Source organism: Ambystoma mexicanum, chromosome 6p (genome assembly GCF_040938575.1).
Source record: "Ambystoma mexicanum isolate Mex_15411 chromosome 6p, UKY_AmexF1_1, whole genome shotgun sequence".
Taxonomy (NCBI): Eukaryota; Metazoa; Chordata; class Amphibia; order Caudata; family Ambystomatidae; genus Ambystoma; species Ambystoma mexicanum.
Genome location: NC_090935.1, coordinates 52,207,757 through 52,223,601, shown reverse-complemented (window position 1 = coordinate 52,223,601; position 15,845 = coordinate 52,207,757). Strand labels below are relative to the sequence as shown.

The following is a 15,845-nucleotide window of genomic DNA, read 5'->3' as shown; positions in this document are numbered from 1 at the left end:
CCCCACACAAACGCTCTCCGACCTTAAAAGTCAAAAAAGAAATTCTTGTCAAATTTGGAATAAAAATGTAACAACCCATAGAAAAGACATTAGCTCATCCGTATTCGTGGGAGACCTGATGTGCAAGAAAACATACACCATTTCCAGCTGGGTCTCAACACCCTTGTTTGTAAACATGTGTCCCAAGAACTTTATTTGTTGCACCTTAAACTGACACTTTCTTTTTTTTTTTATTTTTTTTTTTATTGTCAAACCAGCCTTCTCCAGCCTCCTCAAAACTTCCATCACCTTGGCGTCATGTTCCAGTTCACTCTTTGCCCCCACGCAACTGGTTGACCCCCAGCCCTTTCAGAAGAGGTAGCAATACCCTTGTGATGGATGGGGATGCAGAAGTTACTCAAATATCAATAATCGAAACTACTCAGGTAGTTGTCAAAAAGATATCAATTATCTAAAACAGTGAGTACAACGGACTTCAAAGCGCATGGTCTCTCAATGCATTTAATAAAAAAAAGTTTTCTTTTATAACAAAGAAATCGTCATTGATGATGTCAACCTACGTATTTACTATCGTCATCCTACGTGGCAAACTACAAAACCTAGTAGCTACTGAGATTGGCTCTACAGGAACAGTATACGATCCATACTAGTCTAAGAGTGAAGAAAAGTGATAGGTTTCTTATCAGGTGGGGCAACTAAGCACTCCCCTTAAACAGGTCACAATGAATGTCACTAAATGCACAATGTCCCATTGGTTACACAAACTATAGGACCCTTAATCACGCCCCCCCCTACAATTGGTTGGCACTGTAACCTCCGTCAGTACTTTTCCACCTATGTTAGTAGCACGCCAGCTGGTCTTCCAGGTGCTGGTGAGCTAGTCTTAACCATAGCTTCCCACCAATTGGCATATTCATCTATCATCACCTCAGTGGTCTGCTGTCAACTAAGGCTTTCAACATGTCCTTGGGAGTGTTCTTTGCTATGGAGAATTCAGGGGAGTGAAGGCACGCTCTGCACTCACGCATAGGTGCGGTCGTCATGTTCGACAAACGTCATCCTTCCACGTGACTGAAGACCAACAAATCAAGTTTCTAGTGTATTTAAAATACTATTGTCTAAAAGACCTCCGACGTCTTTCTTGTTTTTGTCTATGTCTTCTGAACGGGAGTTTCATTCTTTCACACAATTTGTATCCAATGTCTGCTTACCACATCCTGATACGGCCTTGGCTTCTTGGGGGGGGGGGGGGAAATCGTCCAGCCTTGCCTCTCCAATTGTTATTCAATTTGCTTTTTAACTGCAACACACTGAAAAAGAGGCCTTCCTTTTTTAGTTCAGCTCTATTATAATACGTAGTGAAAACATCCATTCTTTACTCACTTCAATATGTGTGTATGTTGGTACATGCCGCAATTTATTCACTATAAAACTAGCCTCAAGAGTACTTGCGTTTCTTTGCATCTGTACATGTGTAAAATGACTTACTATCTTCATCAGTTCTGTAGCTTAAGTTTCTTCATCTTGATCTTAAGATGTCACTTATCTTTGATACTTTCTTGATGCCTTATAGAATATCTTCACTCTCTTGTCTCTGCATCTCTTCTATGTACGTCAGCTTGCTTCGTGAGTGACAGTGATGTCACCATTCTTCTCTTCCATTCATTTTGCTCTGCTTCTGGGATTTCATTCAAATGGCCATCATATGGTCTCGTATGCAGGTATGGCTTTCTCAATGGGTACCTTGCTTCCAGGATTCTCCTCTGTATCAGTAATTTTCACTGGTACCGCACGTGTCACACTCTGGTTCCCAACATATAGGCAACATGGGCGAAGTGGTGGAGGTGGGGGTACTTTGTGCCTTCTCTACACCACCAAGATATCATCCTGGAAGCATCGGAAAGCCTCTAAGCCTTCAAACAACTCGTCCATGGTCTTTTGAAAAACTGATGCAGCAGAAGTTTGGTAATCTCTTGTACTGAGAATCCCCCATGGGAGTGATGAATGTTGCGAGGGCTTTGGAAGATTCATGGAGGTCCACCTTGTGGTTTGCAGAGGATAAATCTATGGAAGAAAACCATTCCGCTCACTTTAGGTAATGGGTGTCTGTTAACAAGACTATTGTTATTTAAATCCTGCAGGTCTACACATGATCTGAACCTGCCATCTGGACATTGTGGGACTACCCAAGTCACCACTGAACTTCTCAGGTACATTCCTCCCCACTGTGCGTACTTGCTTTTCCTTGCCAGGATGCAACACTAGTGTAGGGGAGGGTTGGTCCAAGAGACCCCCCTTGCCTACATCCCTTCCCCAGGTGAGGGCCAGGGCTCATCCGGCGTCCCCTCATACCACCAGGGCCCAGGTGGTGGAGGGCTCACCTGCTGAAGACATTGCCCACACGTATTGAATTTAGCTAGGCCTCAGAAACCATTTTGTCTAATAAAGATAGTGTGAGCTCAGCGCACTGTAGCGCGGCCCCCACCCTCGGAGAGTTTCAATTATCCCTGTTGCCGCAGCACCCTGGCAGATCCGCTGTGAGCCCGTTCGCACGAACAAGACGGACATGAGCTAGCATAATATACTAACACTGTAACATTTCACCTTCCGCAGTGTATCACTGCTCCCAGCATGACCCGGCCAGCGAGGCCTGGGTGATGGAGAGAACTGTAAAATGGTCATCGGATGAAAGCAGAAAAGTCCCCAAATACTAATGCCAAAACTACTTGTAATACGCACATTCTCTTCACAAAACTTCTTCTATTGAAGAAACCTGTAATGGTAGAACGCATGTTCACATGACACCAGCAATGAAGGACCCACACCCCTGCAGTTGTGTGCAAATAATAAAAAGCGTTCGGGGGGACTATTCGTTATATGTATCATTGAAAAGCTTACACTCCACGGTCCCGCGCCATAACCGAATTAATGCTGCTAGAGTACAAGGGAAGACAAGTGTAATCATACAGAGGGCTCATGTGAAGGACGCGCGTGATTGCACCCGTCATGTGTGTATGTCTAAGCCCTTATGTGCCACTACCGCCACGCACAGTGGCGGGTCTCTTTCTTTGTGCTCCACCAACCACACTACTACCTCACTTACTGCAAATGTATATGCATATAACTAAATGCTGTAGTTGTTAAAACATAGTGTACAAATAAGGTGCTCAGACTGGCTATATTTGAGAGACATTTAGCAAAGTTGAAATGTATGCTTTCGAGTGATCCAAATGAGTATTATAGAGTGTTCAAATGTTCGTACCTAAAGTCAGCAACACACGAGGAAGATACCTTTGTGAATATGTGCAAGGCCATTCCCCCTCCCACCCTGCGAAGACTGCCAAACAAGAGAGCAGAGGCCCGCGCCGCGCTGCTCCACCTCCCCCAACCAGGCTGGAGCCGCTTCAAAGATTTGTAGTCCCCTCTGCAGTACCCAAGGCCACGGCCCGCCACCTGCATTATTTACAGCATAGCAGTAAACCTCTGCCTGAATACACAAATCCAAAGGCGCCCCCTCGTAAACCCCACAACCCACCGGATCACCTTAGACTTATGGCCCTGTGCAATTAGGATACCCAATACTGTGGCAACATACAGCAGCCCATTCATAACGACTTCTAACAAGACAGAGGTATGTACCGCCCGTCCCATGCCCTGAGACTTAGCCCCTCGACCTATGGTACCGGTCAACAGGACACTGGTAACCATGCACTGATGAATGACCATCAGACCCCTCACAAGGTGCATTCCTCCTGTGTTGCATTAACCTGTAGAATAACCTACTGAAAGATTTACTAAAGAAGATAATATTGCAATAACTGAATGACTGCGGTCTGCATGGCCTAGGGCAAATAAGTCAGGAAAAGACATTCATCTCTGACACTGGCCACAATGGCACAACAACACCGCCCAGTTGAACTCAGCCGACCCGCCAGGCCCAGCCCAACCCACGAGGCTGACCAGTGACGTCCTCCAGCCAAGGCCAACCACATCGCAGCAACGCCTATAGCTAGTCATCACCACCCAATCCCATTGAACTTGTGCCCCTTATAGTATGTAGGTTCTGATGACGTGTTTTGTAAATATATACACCTGTCTTTGCTATTGTCAGACAGAGCGCTCTCGGAGTTTGCAGAGTTCTTTGCATGCCCTATTCTGATTGATAAACTCCCATTTAAGCTCACCCGCACTCTGTCTTGGCTTTATTCCCAACTTGGGAGAGTCCTTCATTTTCTCTCATTGCGGGGAGGATCGTGCTGGTTGGGGACGCTTGCCTTCACTAGCCATAGTTTCCCTTGGCGTTTCCAGTCTAAAAGACAGTACCCTTTAGTAGCCACATAAACCTTTGCATGAATGTGTCTCAACATGTGCAATATCACACCACACAAAGCCTGGAAGAACAATGTGGGCGCGGTACATTCCAAAGAGAACACTGAATGCCATTGCGTGCACATTGTACAAACCATTAACATGAACGGATATAACATAAGGCTCTCCCATCAGCATATTCCTACAAACCCCTAGTGGAGGCCCTACAGGCCCGGAACTGGCTCCAGAGGTCTTTAGGTCTACATATAGGCATTATGCTAGAGATGCAACTTTCCTCTCCATCATTAGTGCAAACCAAATCCCTCAACCAATCAGCGTGTGTGGAGGCAGTCTTGGACTTGCAATACCTCAATATACATTCCTTAGCCACTATACAAGCTACATTGAAACATTTGAGTAATAATGGAGGGCTTACCTACACCCACTAATAGTGTAGATGGAATATCTGCAATTATTTCCGCTACATCTGACCAGAATCTACCAATATGCGGGCACAAGCATAACATGTGCATACAGTCTGCTGGTGAGGCCCCACATTTAAATCTCCATCCCATGCAGCATGTGTTTCCCAGTGTAGTGTCGGGGCAACATCCATAATGGGAACCCTGTACTATAAGGGACCATAATGCCCAATCTAAGAACCAATCTGGACCATGCATTAACCACGGTATGAACCGTGGTCAAAGGTACATGAGTCTGCATAAAGATAACCGGTTCCTCCTTGTATACTTCAGAGCGGATGTATCACAGTACCCATCTGAAGAAGAAAAAAAAAAGAGAAAAGATAACGCGTGACAAAGCCATGGCTGCTTATGCTTGTGACAAAGATCAAAGCAATTGATGTTTACTTAGTAATGTAATTTAACTTCCATACATGAACACTGTGTACCCTCTTTATTTGTTTCATAAATGATCCCACATAAGAAAGTTCTGTCGTACAAACCCTCTTCAGTAGGAAATTACCTGAGGGGACGGTCAGGACAAACCCTGCATGAGCAAGCTCGCCGACGGCCCCTAGTGGGGAAGCAGAGCATACACATGGAATCACTGATGAAGAGAAGCAATGCACAAACTACTGCAGCCGTATCCCCTTCCTTGTCACGCAAAGGAACAATATTTACAACATGAATGTCTAAAGTAAACCTATTATATGAATGATTGTGCGGGAAGAGTGCTCCGCTAGATGAACACACTGGGAGGTTCTCTGTATATCAAACCATTGTGTCGTTTTGACATCCATCAGCACTTGAAAACACTCATAGCTACTGACGAGTACATAAAATATTTAAAATCAAAGTGCGTAAAAGGATGGCAAAAAAGAACCGCGACAAAGATGACTTCTACTACACCCATTGCTAAAATTGCTCTTGGCAGGAAATTTATTACGGTTGTCTCTTACACAGTTCTCTCCCTATCAGATCATTTCCATAAGTGACAGGTGTGCCGGCCATAGTAATAAAAACCTCCCAACTGCCTTCAGCTTCCCAACATGGGTCTTCCATTTTAATAGTACAACAATAATTCATTCAGAAGGATGGACACCAGAGAGGACCGTTCTGGGAGATGAACATATGATGTACTGATTCTTACCACACTACTGATGAAACCCAAAAAAACTTCAACATCATCCTCTCACTCTATCAGTATACACCTCATCTATAGGCCACCAGGTCGCATTGGAACTTTTGAGGAGGACATACCTATGATCCTCTCAAATAACCTAAAAAAACTCATCACAAGCCATCCTTCTGGGAGACCTGAACTTAGGTTTCAACGACCATAAAGATTTGCAAGCAACCAATATCGCCACTGTCATCTCAGAACTAGGATTCACCCAAAGAATTTCACAACCTACCCATGAAAAAGGCCGAACACTCGACTGGGTAGCCAACCACAACTGTAATATAACTATTACTGATGTCAGCCTACAAAACTGGACAGATCATGCGCTAATAACCTTCCTCATAAATGAAAGCACTACCCAACCTAAGGAATTATATTGGCTCCCCCTTTACCAACCAGAAATAAATCCAAGAATTCGTATGAGGGGGCGGGGGGAACCTCACATCAGCAAACGAATAATGAGGGGGATAGCACAGGGCGGGTTGGGGGTTCCAGATCTGGCCAGATGCAACTGTCCCACGCATTATCAGGGGTTCAAGAATCAGACACACCGAAATGGACACATCTCGAGGAAGCTTGGTGCCCAGTACCACCCTCCGCACTCCCGCACCTACCCAACATACAAGCAACTTCCGGCCCCCTACTAACAACAAGAACAACAGTCCGCAAGCTGGAAGACTGCAGTCCGGAAATGGGGCATCCGCTGTTCCCTAGGCCCTCGAACCCCCATCTGGAACAACCCCGAATTCTCCCCAGGCATGTCTCCACAGAGCTTCCAACCATGGACGGAGGGAGGCCTGCAAATAACCAGTGATTTTCTAGAGGCAGGAGCACCCATTTCATTCGAGAGATGCAAAGCAAAGTTTGGGATAAATGAACGAGAAAGATTCCACTATGCCCAGATACGACACTGGCTATCCCATAGGGTGACCAGAGAGAAATGATCCAGAGAATTAACTGCGATGGAACTATCCCCAACGACCCCTACTAGCAAAGGCAGAACCTCGACCCTCTACCGACTCCTGGATAGGGCAGACCCATCTAAATAAAAAGAGATATATGGTCGAATGGGAAAAGGACTTGGGCAAGGAAATCAATGTTGAAAATTGGGGGGAAATTTGGACTAGACTGCATAAAAGCTCACAATGTTTGTATCACAAACAGGGAAGGGGGCTACAAACTCTGCTATAGGTACTATGTAATCCCCGCACAAATCAACAGGGCCAACCCGAACATTCCCGAATCATGCTGGCGCGGGTGCCCGACACCAGGCTCACTGTTCCATATGGTATGGGCGTGCCCGAAGGCTGAACTGTACTGGAGAGAGGTAATTAAACATATTTAGGACATCTCGGGACTCTCCATCCCCTGGGACCCTGGAATGATCTTGCTGGGCGACACAGGTGATGGCGGTTTCTCTCTCAGGCCAAATCCCCCAACTATGCACCCACCTACTTCAAGCAGCGAAAATCGCAATGGCCCGGGTATGGAAATACAAAGAAGGACCCTCAGTGGCACTTTGGTGGGCTAAATGCTGGGACATAGCGGTCGCCGAAAAACTCACGGCAATCCGATCTGGCTATCTGAATAGAGACTTTAACATCCGAGACCCATTCATGGACTATGCTGCCAAATATCCGGCTCTCACCAGAAGACCTCCACTAACCAGATGGCTCCAAATCAACCCGCTCCACTGATCCTCGGCCCACGGCCATAGCAACCCAGCACACCAAAGGCCCCTTAGCCACCAAGGACAGATCGGGCCATGGACAAGTTCGCCAAGCCAACCAATATGACTCCCCACTGTTCCCACCGAGAGACATTATCACCTTATTATACTTAGCAATTGCTGATCTTCTGTCGTTATGCTCAATGTAATTCTCATTTGTGAAAACCCAATAAAATGTTATGAAAAAAAAACTTTTTTTTTAAAAAAAAATAACCACGGACAAACTGCTACCACTTATCCTCCCAACTCTAAACTCCCTACCTAAATCACTAAACCCCTCAGCTCTAGTGAATGAATACAACTGAACCATGGCCATAGCCTTGGATACTATCGCCCCTTTGAAAGTGAGAAAAAGTAAGCCCAGAGCACACTTAAACACCTGGTTTACCCCTCACTTCAAATCCCTAAGGATTGAAAAACGCAAATGTGAATCCACCTGGCGACTAACTCCATCTGAGACTAATAAAGCAGTTCTCGTCAACGCCTCTAAGATTTACAAGAATGAAATAAGGAGAGCTAAAAAAGAGAACTTTAACAACAGAATACTGCAGGCTAAATCTGGAACCAAAGAGCTATTCATTATACTAAAGGAACTGGAAAACCCCATCCCTGCGCCGGACAACTGCGACAAAAACAAAACGTGGTGCTCCACTATCCAAAAAGCGCTTAACGACAAAATAGCAACACTCCAAACTAAAATTGAGAAAAAGAAACAAAATATTCCTCCTTCAACCAAAGAGGTAAACAACCTACTTCTACCAAACCAGAACAAAAAATTCAACTTCACCAAAGTAACTATTTTAGAGATTGAAAAGATAATACTCTCGCTCAAACCTTCCAACTGTCGAGGCGACATATGCCCAGCCCAACGGATAAAAGACGCGGCCAGAGACCTATCCCCATTTATTTCTAAACTCATTAATGCGTCCTTTGCATCAGGCACGATACCAGACAACCTCAAACAATCATGGGTCCTTCCCCTCCTTAAATAGCAATCTTTGGACCCGTCCATCCCGACTAACTACAGGCCAATTACAATGGTACCATTTCTGTTAAAAATACTAGACAGAGTGGCTTACTTACAGATCCAAAAATACTTGGAGCTGCATCAACTATTAGGTACCAGACAATCAGGCTTCAGGCCTCAGCACGGTACCGAAACCACGCTCATCGATCTCAAACCCCAGGTCGATGAGCTGAGAGATCTTGGAAAAACAGCCTTACTCCTCCTACTGGATCTCTCAGCGGCATTTGACTTGGTAGATCATGATGTGCTCTGTACCCAACTGTAATCTGCGGCCCACTTCTCCACACATGCCATTGCGTGGATCAAGTCGTTCTTAAAGTGACAGAACTATGAGGGTTTTCTCTACCTCGGCAGCGGCTAACCCAGTACCTATCACATGTGGCATTCCCCAGGGCTCCTGCGTCTCTCCTACCATGTATAACATCTTCACGACGCCCCTGTTTGATGATCTGGACCTTCTGGGTGTCACCTACACTAACTATGCAGATGACACTCAGATTCTCATCCCACTTTCGCGGGATTATGAACAGGATTTGGCCTTAGTGAATAAGATATACCTCATCATCCAGGCATGGATGGCCCGTCATGGTCTATGCCTGAATGATGACAAAACGGAAATCATACTGGGGAATACACAAAATATCAAAAGACTGAACAATGACCATTCATCATTTGTTATAGAAGGCAACACCATTAAAGTGGCAAAAGAGGTAAAAACATTAGGTTTTTACCTCGACTCTTGCCTCTCTCTAACAAAGCAGGTGAGTGCGATGGCCTCTAGTACCGCATACACCTGTAAGTTGATTAGAGCAGCAAAACCATACCTGTCCGCTACCAGCTGCCTCACCCTATCAAGAGCTCTGGAATTATCCAAATTGGACTACTGTAACGCATTATGCATAGGGTCTAATAAACACACAATGCCCTCAGAGCGCCTTAGGAATCCCAAGAAGACAGCATATCTCAGATGTCAGAAGACAATTTAATTGGCTCTCTACAGTGGACAAAATTAAACTCTAAACAGTATCACTAACATTCAAAAGTATTAATGATTTAGCCCCCAAAGACCTAACCGAAAGGTTCAAAAGAAGAACTTCCAATAGACCTACCAGAGAAGCATATACCAACCAGCTAGTTTTGCCCCCATTTAAACTGAGCACTGCCGGAGGCAACAGCTTCCCTGTCAAAGCAGCCCAGTTGTGGAACACCCTCATCCTCTTTAAGGTCTGACCAATCCTATCCACACTTCAGACTTAACTGTATTAAATGGCTCAAAGAAAATGGCCTATAACTGACCGACACCAGGACTACCTACGTCTTAACCATCTGTTAACCTGTAGCTGAACGCATACTTACATGCTCATCTCCCCCACTTACTCCACCTTGCTTTTTGACTGCCAATGTATACTGTGTATACACCTCTGTACAAATACCCGTGTATATAACTCTGTATACAACTCTTGTAAAAAAGTGTAGGGTAATCATTAGCCTGTTGTTAATGTATCCTGTATCTACTTGGAATGTGTAACTGTAACCTGTAAGCTTAAAGTATTCTTGCACACGCACCCGGATACCTTCGGGTCTGGCACGCGCTATAAATAAAAAAACAAAAACAAACATGTCTGGGGTGTTGTTAACACTTTTGCTCAAAAGAGATTTGCCTAGCATTCTTGTTACGGCCAGAAAGGTCCTACCCATTAAGGTTCGGGGAGTTAAAACTTTATTGCATGCCCTCCTTAAATCGTGTTTTGGCTCCTTTTGAAAGACTTGGGGCTTCGCCCTAAGTTATGAAATGGAAACCAGATGTGGGGCATTTGCTCTCTGTGCCTAGAGAGACCCAGCTTTACATCACTGGTGGCCATCTACCAGGGTAATCTTCGACTCCACACTCTCCTTCTCTCCACACATATCTGACGTCTCTAAGAAGTCACACTACCAGCTGCACCTCCTCAGAGGTATCCTTCCTTTCCTCTCCTTCCCCCAGAAGCTCGCTTTCTCCAGAGCCCTGGTTCTCTCGAGGCTGGACTACTCTAACAGCCTCTATCTAAATCTGCCTGCCTCTACTCTCCGCAACTCATCCAGAACAGGACTGCGAGACTTGTCCTTGGCCTCAAGCCCAGGGACCGTATCTCTCCAGGACTGAAATCTCTACACTGGCTCCCAGTGGCTGCGAGGATTAAGTTCAAAACCCTCTGCATTGTCCACAAGGCCTTCTGGGGTCTGGGGCCAAATTACCTTCAACTCTCTTTTCCTAAATATCTTCCCTCTCGAGCTCATCCACTTCCAACTCCCTCAGGGTCAGCCGCTTCTCCAAGCAACGAGTTGGGGGTAGATCTCTCTCCACGGCTGGGGCCTCCCTCTGGAACAGCCTTCCTGCCTCCCTGAAACTGGAGGAGAACCACCTCCGGTTCCAGAAGCACCTCAAAACCTTCCTCTTTGCTTCTGCTTTCTCTCCCCCTCTCCCTTGCTAAATTACTGAAACTGCACTGAATCTGCAACTGGGCCACTCACAGATCTCGGTCCTTGGCCCAGCCACTCTCCCCTTGCACTGCCTCCCTGGCAACCCCTGTACTGCGGGACTGTCTCTGCATCCCTACAGCCCCCTTCCCAGCACTTGCAACCAGCTGGCCCTTATTATTTATCTTGTATTCTACTAACCCTGTACTGCACTTTCCCCTCTCCCTTTCCCCTTGCATTTTCCCTTCCCTTCTACCCATGCACTTGCGCGATCTGAATGACAACTGGCCTAGTAGGATCGTTGTCTGTCTTCCCTTTGTTCCCCCCTCCCTGCCTCGTCACGCCTTGAAACACTTGTGTATAGGCACGTTACAAATGCCACATCATATAGGGCGACTGTTGGTAGTCTTGTTGAGATGAGAATTACAGAGCGTCTTGGTGCTGGACAGTCATCGTGGGCGGGACCAGACTGATATGCAATGGAATATTTCCCATCCGATAAGGCCCAGGAAGTTAAAGCATGACTAAAGTTCCTTCTGAGAGAGTCCGCTCCCATAGAGCAGGTGGGTTTGTTTTGTTTGTTCTTAGTAGAGGAGATCTCATATTTAGCAAATAATTAACCGTTATAGAGCCCGCCCTAGGGATAAACCAGACAATCAAGCCAAAGGCCCAGGCTTGTGGTAACTAGGAATCCGGCAGCATGCTTGAAGTGGATCTGACGTTATACTGAGCATGAAAAAGCTATTAGGTTCCAACAAGAGATATGCCTGAAGGCAGAAAGGGATGACCAAAAACCTCAAGTGAACCCCAGTTTTATGGGAGCGGTTGATGATGGCTTTGGTAACAGAGCAAGTGTAGCCATGGATAGACAGTACCGTGTTGTGGTACTGCCGATTTGTTAAAATCACAATGAAGTAAGTATGCAGTCTTTGTGGACCTAAGTCACGCTGGGGTGAATGGGAGGCTGAGAACGGTGGGGTGCACAATAAGAAACGGCACAAGATGAGGCTGACGCGGTCGTACAAGATTTCCAGACTATGCCAGCTCGTATCACTGCAAATTGTCCAATGGCGTCGTCCAGTGAACGTTGTAAGGGTTATAATAGTTATACTTAATGGAGAAGGTTACATGGCTTGAAACTCATGTTGAAGTGAGATTTGCTGTGTATATATTACTAGCAGCTCCTTGTTCTATGACAGTAGCATCTGCTCACGAGTGATGTCCTATACCCAGTCGCTACTTTTAGCTCCTGCCAACCCCCATACTTGGAGACTGCCACTCTTTCAGACAAAAATGATTCTATTTGTTTAGAATTTTCCCGTCTTCCTCTATTTCGAGGCCTGTACAAACATGATAAATGAGGAGTAGGGGAGCTGGGGGGGGGGGGGGGGGGGGGCGGAGGAGGATAGTCGCCTCCCCCTTGGCGACCAGTTCACCCCCAAGCCTCCCCGTTGAACTTGGCACTCGCGGAAGAGGACAGTGCGAGTGCCATGCTCAGCACAGTGTGCCGCTTATACGTGGTTAGCAAACAACCTAGCACGTTGCTGGTGCGCCGCTGGTATGCAAGTGCTTCCAGGGTGCGCCGGCACTGCGCATCTGAGTTCTTCCCGCCTGGTGCTCGCTAGGGTTTGCTGCCTGAACAGAAGCCGGCCTAAAAAGGTAAGAACGGTACAGCGCTCATTCATCGGCAAGGTGTTTCCCAGCTGCGTTTCTTGCCTCATCAATAAATATGGGGGGCGTGGTGCATAGGAAGTAAAAAACGTGGACCACCACCTCCCCAATAAAAAAAAAATTATGTTTTTTCAGTGAAACAACCCCTGGTGATGGAATGACAGAATCGTAACACCAGTGTGTTTTGTGTGATGTGTATATGCGTCTGCTGAATTCAATGCGCATTGTGGATGTGGATGTGGGGGTGTTTTTTTCATGCATGTGATTTAGTGACCATCACTGGCATAGTTAGGCCGTGGGTTGAAGCAGCCTCATGCAAGTAATTTACACTGACCATCACTGGCATAGTTAGGTCGTGGGTCAAAGCAGCCTCATGCAAGGGCTTTACACTGACCATCACTGGCATAGGTAGGTCGTGGGTCAAAGCAGCATCATGCAAGGGCTTTACAATGACCATCACTGGCATCGATAGGCCGTGAGTTGAAGCAGCCTCATGCAAGGGCTTTACACTGACCATCACTGGCCTCGATAGATTGCAGAAGCAGCCTCATGCAAGGGCTTTACAATGACCATCACTGGCATAGGTAGGTCGTGGGTCAAAGCAGCCTCATGCAAGGGCTTTACAATGACCATCACTGGCATCGATAGGCCGTGAGTTGAAGCAGCCTCATGCAAGGGCTTTACACTGACCATCACTGGTATAGGTAGGTCGTGGGTCGAAGTAGCCTCATGCAAGGGCTTTACACTGACCATCACTGGCATAGGTAGGTCGTGGGTCGAAGTAGCCTCATGCAAGGACTTTACATTGACCATCACTGGCATAGGTAGGTCATGGATATCATCAGACACCTTCTAGCAATTTACACCATCATTGGCATAGACAGGTAGTTGTTGGCAGCAGCCCCACGATTATGGTATAAAGTGCTCCTATGCCATGTACCTTTGGTAATATGGCATTTACTGAATTCTCTCACGTGTTACCCTGGTGATCAAACTGTAAATTGTATGTCTTTTTACCATATTCTTCTAAAAAATGGTGCTGTAAAATACATAAATTCAGCATGTTATTTTTTTTTTTTAAAGTTCCCCGCTCCCTCAATGAACTTTATTTTAAGCACCTTCAATACGCACTTGCACCCACACTAATTTGAGGAAACATTTAGGCCCCTCCTCTGAACATATTCAGCAGACAGGACCGGCCCTGAATCATTAAATGTACTGGATATTTTGTTGGTCCCCCTAGAGAACCAATTGTAAATTGTATAGCTTTTATACCCCATTTTTTTAAATCAGAAAATGCATTACAAATTACATAATTTCAGCACATGTTTTTTTTTTTTTTTTAAACTTATCAGGGCGGAAGCACCCCACTTCCCTTTAATCGATTGCTCATGCCAATTTGAGGAAATATTTTGGTCCCTTCACTGAAGGCAATCACCATCAGTGAGGGTTCACCCATGAATCATTTAGAATCCTGATGCCCCTTCAGGAGCTACCCGCCCAAGGCACCAAAAACTGCCCTCGCCAATGGATACGAGAAGTGTCACTGGACACCTAAAAGCGCTCCGGATTGTTTAGCTTCCTGAAAACCGATAACACTCCCCAGTCGCCTCGGCTACCGCCCTCCTGGTTTCTCCAGTGATTCAGGATCATTGTTGTTTCGCTTCTAGTTTAAATCCTGTGCAGGCCAATCCTGCGCACGCCACGGTTCATGATGGTTCTAGTCGAGGGACGGCATCAGGCCTTTCAAATTAAAGGGGCCTTGAGCCTCAAAGAGCCCCCATCAACTGCCACATGTTGCCAGTCAGCAGTCTAATAACACAGCAATATAGTGCTTACATTGTGGGGCTTACAGTGTGCGCTTTGCAGCACGCGCCTTACAAGCTGCGTTTGCTGGAGCCCGTCCCGTTTGCTGGAGCCCGTCCCACCACCGTCACCTCCATTGGGAAAAACAGAAGTGTTACCTCCTAGCACCTCGTTGCCTTTCAACACCAGTTCCTCCCCGTCAGCCACTTGCTTACAAAGAAGGATTCATAGCTATTCAGCGTTTCAGCTCCCTGCTGGCACGTGATATAATACATGCCCACCACGGGTACCCCAGACTGCTTTCCTCTCTCAGCAAAGCACTCCCCCACCCCCCACTCAACCATTGTGTTGAAATGGGCCCCCACGCATCTTTAGCCAGGTCTGCTGTAGTCTGAGAACCAGAGAGACCAGAACACGCCCTACCCCAGTGCTCGGCCAAGCCATTGTCTATTGCCCTCTGGTCGTGGTTCATTCCTGGTCAAGCCCTTTTGCAAGTTCTGGGACCTTCTCTCTGGTTTTCGGGTTCAACCGACGTGTAATCCTCGCCCCTATTAGGTGGGCTCTTCCCTCAGACCCTGGGCTCCGCCCTCCCTTTATTTCCGCCTCCTCTGTTTTTCGTGTCCCCCCCCTTTGCTTTGATTGCAGGGCTCTGGCTGCCCCCATCTCTCCCCGGCCCTTGAGGCCGCCACTGCCCCCAGCAGCGCACCTTCCGGGTCTCACCTGTCAGCCGCTCCCGGTGTCTCAGCTCCAGAGGTGGCCGCTCCTGGCGACCCTCTGTCCCTTAGCAGGACTTCGGCCTAATCCCCGTTCCTCTTGCTCGCTGCCTCTCTGGTACCCCGACTCCTAGGAACCCCGAAATCCCCAGTCCTAGGTTGCTCTCTTCCGCCTCTCCTGCTTCCAACACCACACAAATGACGTCAGCCGCGCGAAGCACAGCGGGCCCAGTAGTTCTCTCTCCGCCCATCACCATGGATACCACGGAAGCGGTGACAAAAGCCGGAAGCGAAAAGAACTATGTCTCCCATCAAGCAATGCAGGATTATCATTCGTAGCATTGGAAAGCCCCATGTTCTAAATGGGGACGCAAGCCTGTCACTGACAGCCGAGACTCGCCTTCAAAATCCCGCAAGCTTTATTGACATTTCAGGACTCGTCACTGACAGCCGAGACTCGCCTTCAAAATCCCGCAAGCTTTATTGACAT

General features: G+C 46.8%; 1 protein-coding gene across 2 annotated transcripts in view; it reads right to left on the bottom strand.

The window, feature by feature from the left end:
• The window catches only part of LOC138511200 (cyclic AMP-responsive element-binding protein 3-like protein 3), a 158,375-nt gene extending 142,820 nt beyond the window's left edge, over nucleotides 1–15,555 (bottom strand). The window contains exon 1 of one of the 2 annotated variants that reach the window (XM_069626726.1): nucleotides 15,363–15,555. The gene's annotated coding sequence lies outside the window, so the exon portion shown is untranslated. The remainder of the gene's footprint in view (nucleotides 1–15,362) is intronic. The other variant, XM_069626727.1, reaches the window with a different exon arrangement.
• Between the last annotated feature and the right edge of the window lie 290 nt (nucleotides 15,556–15,845).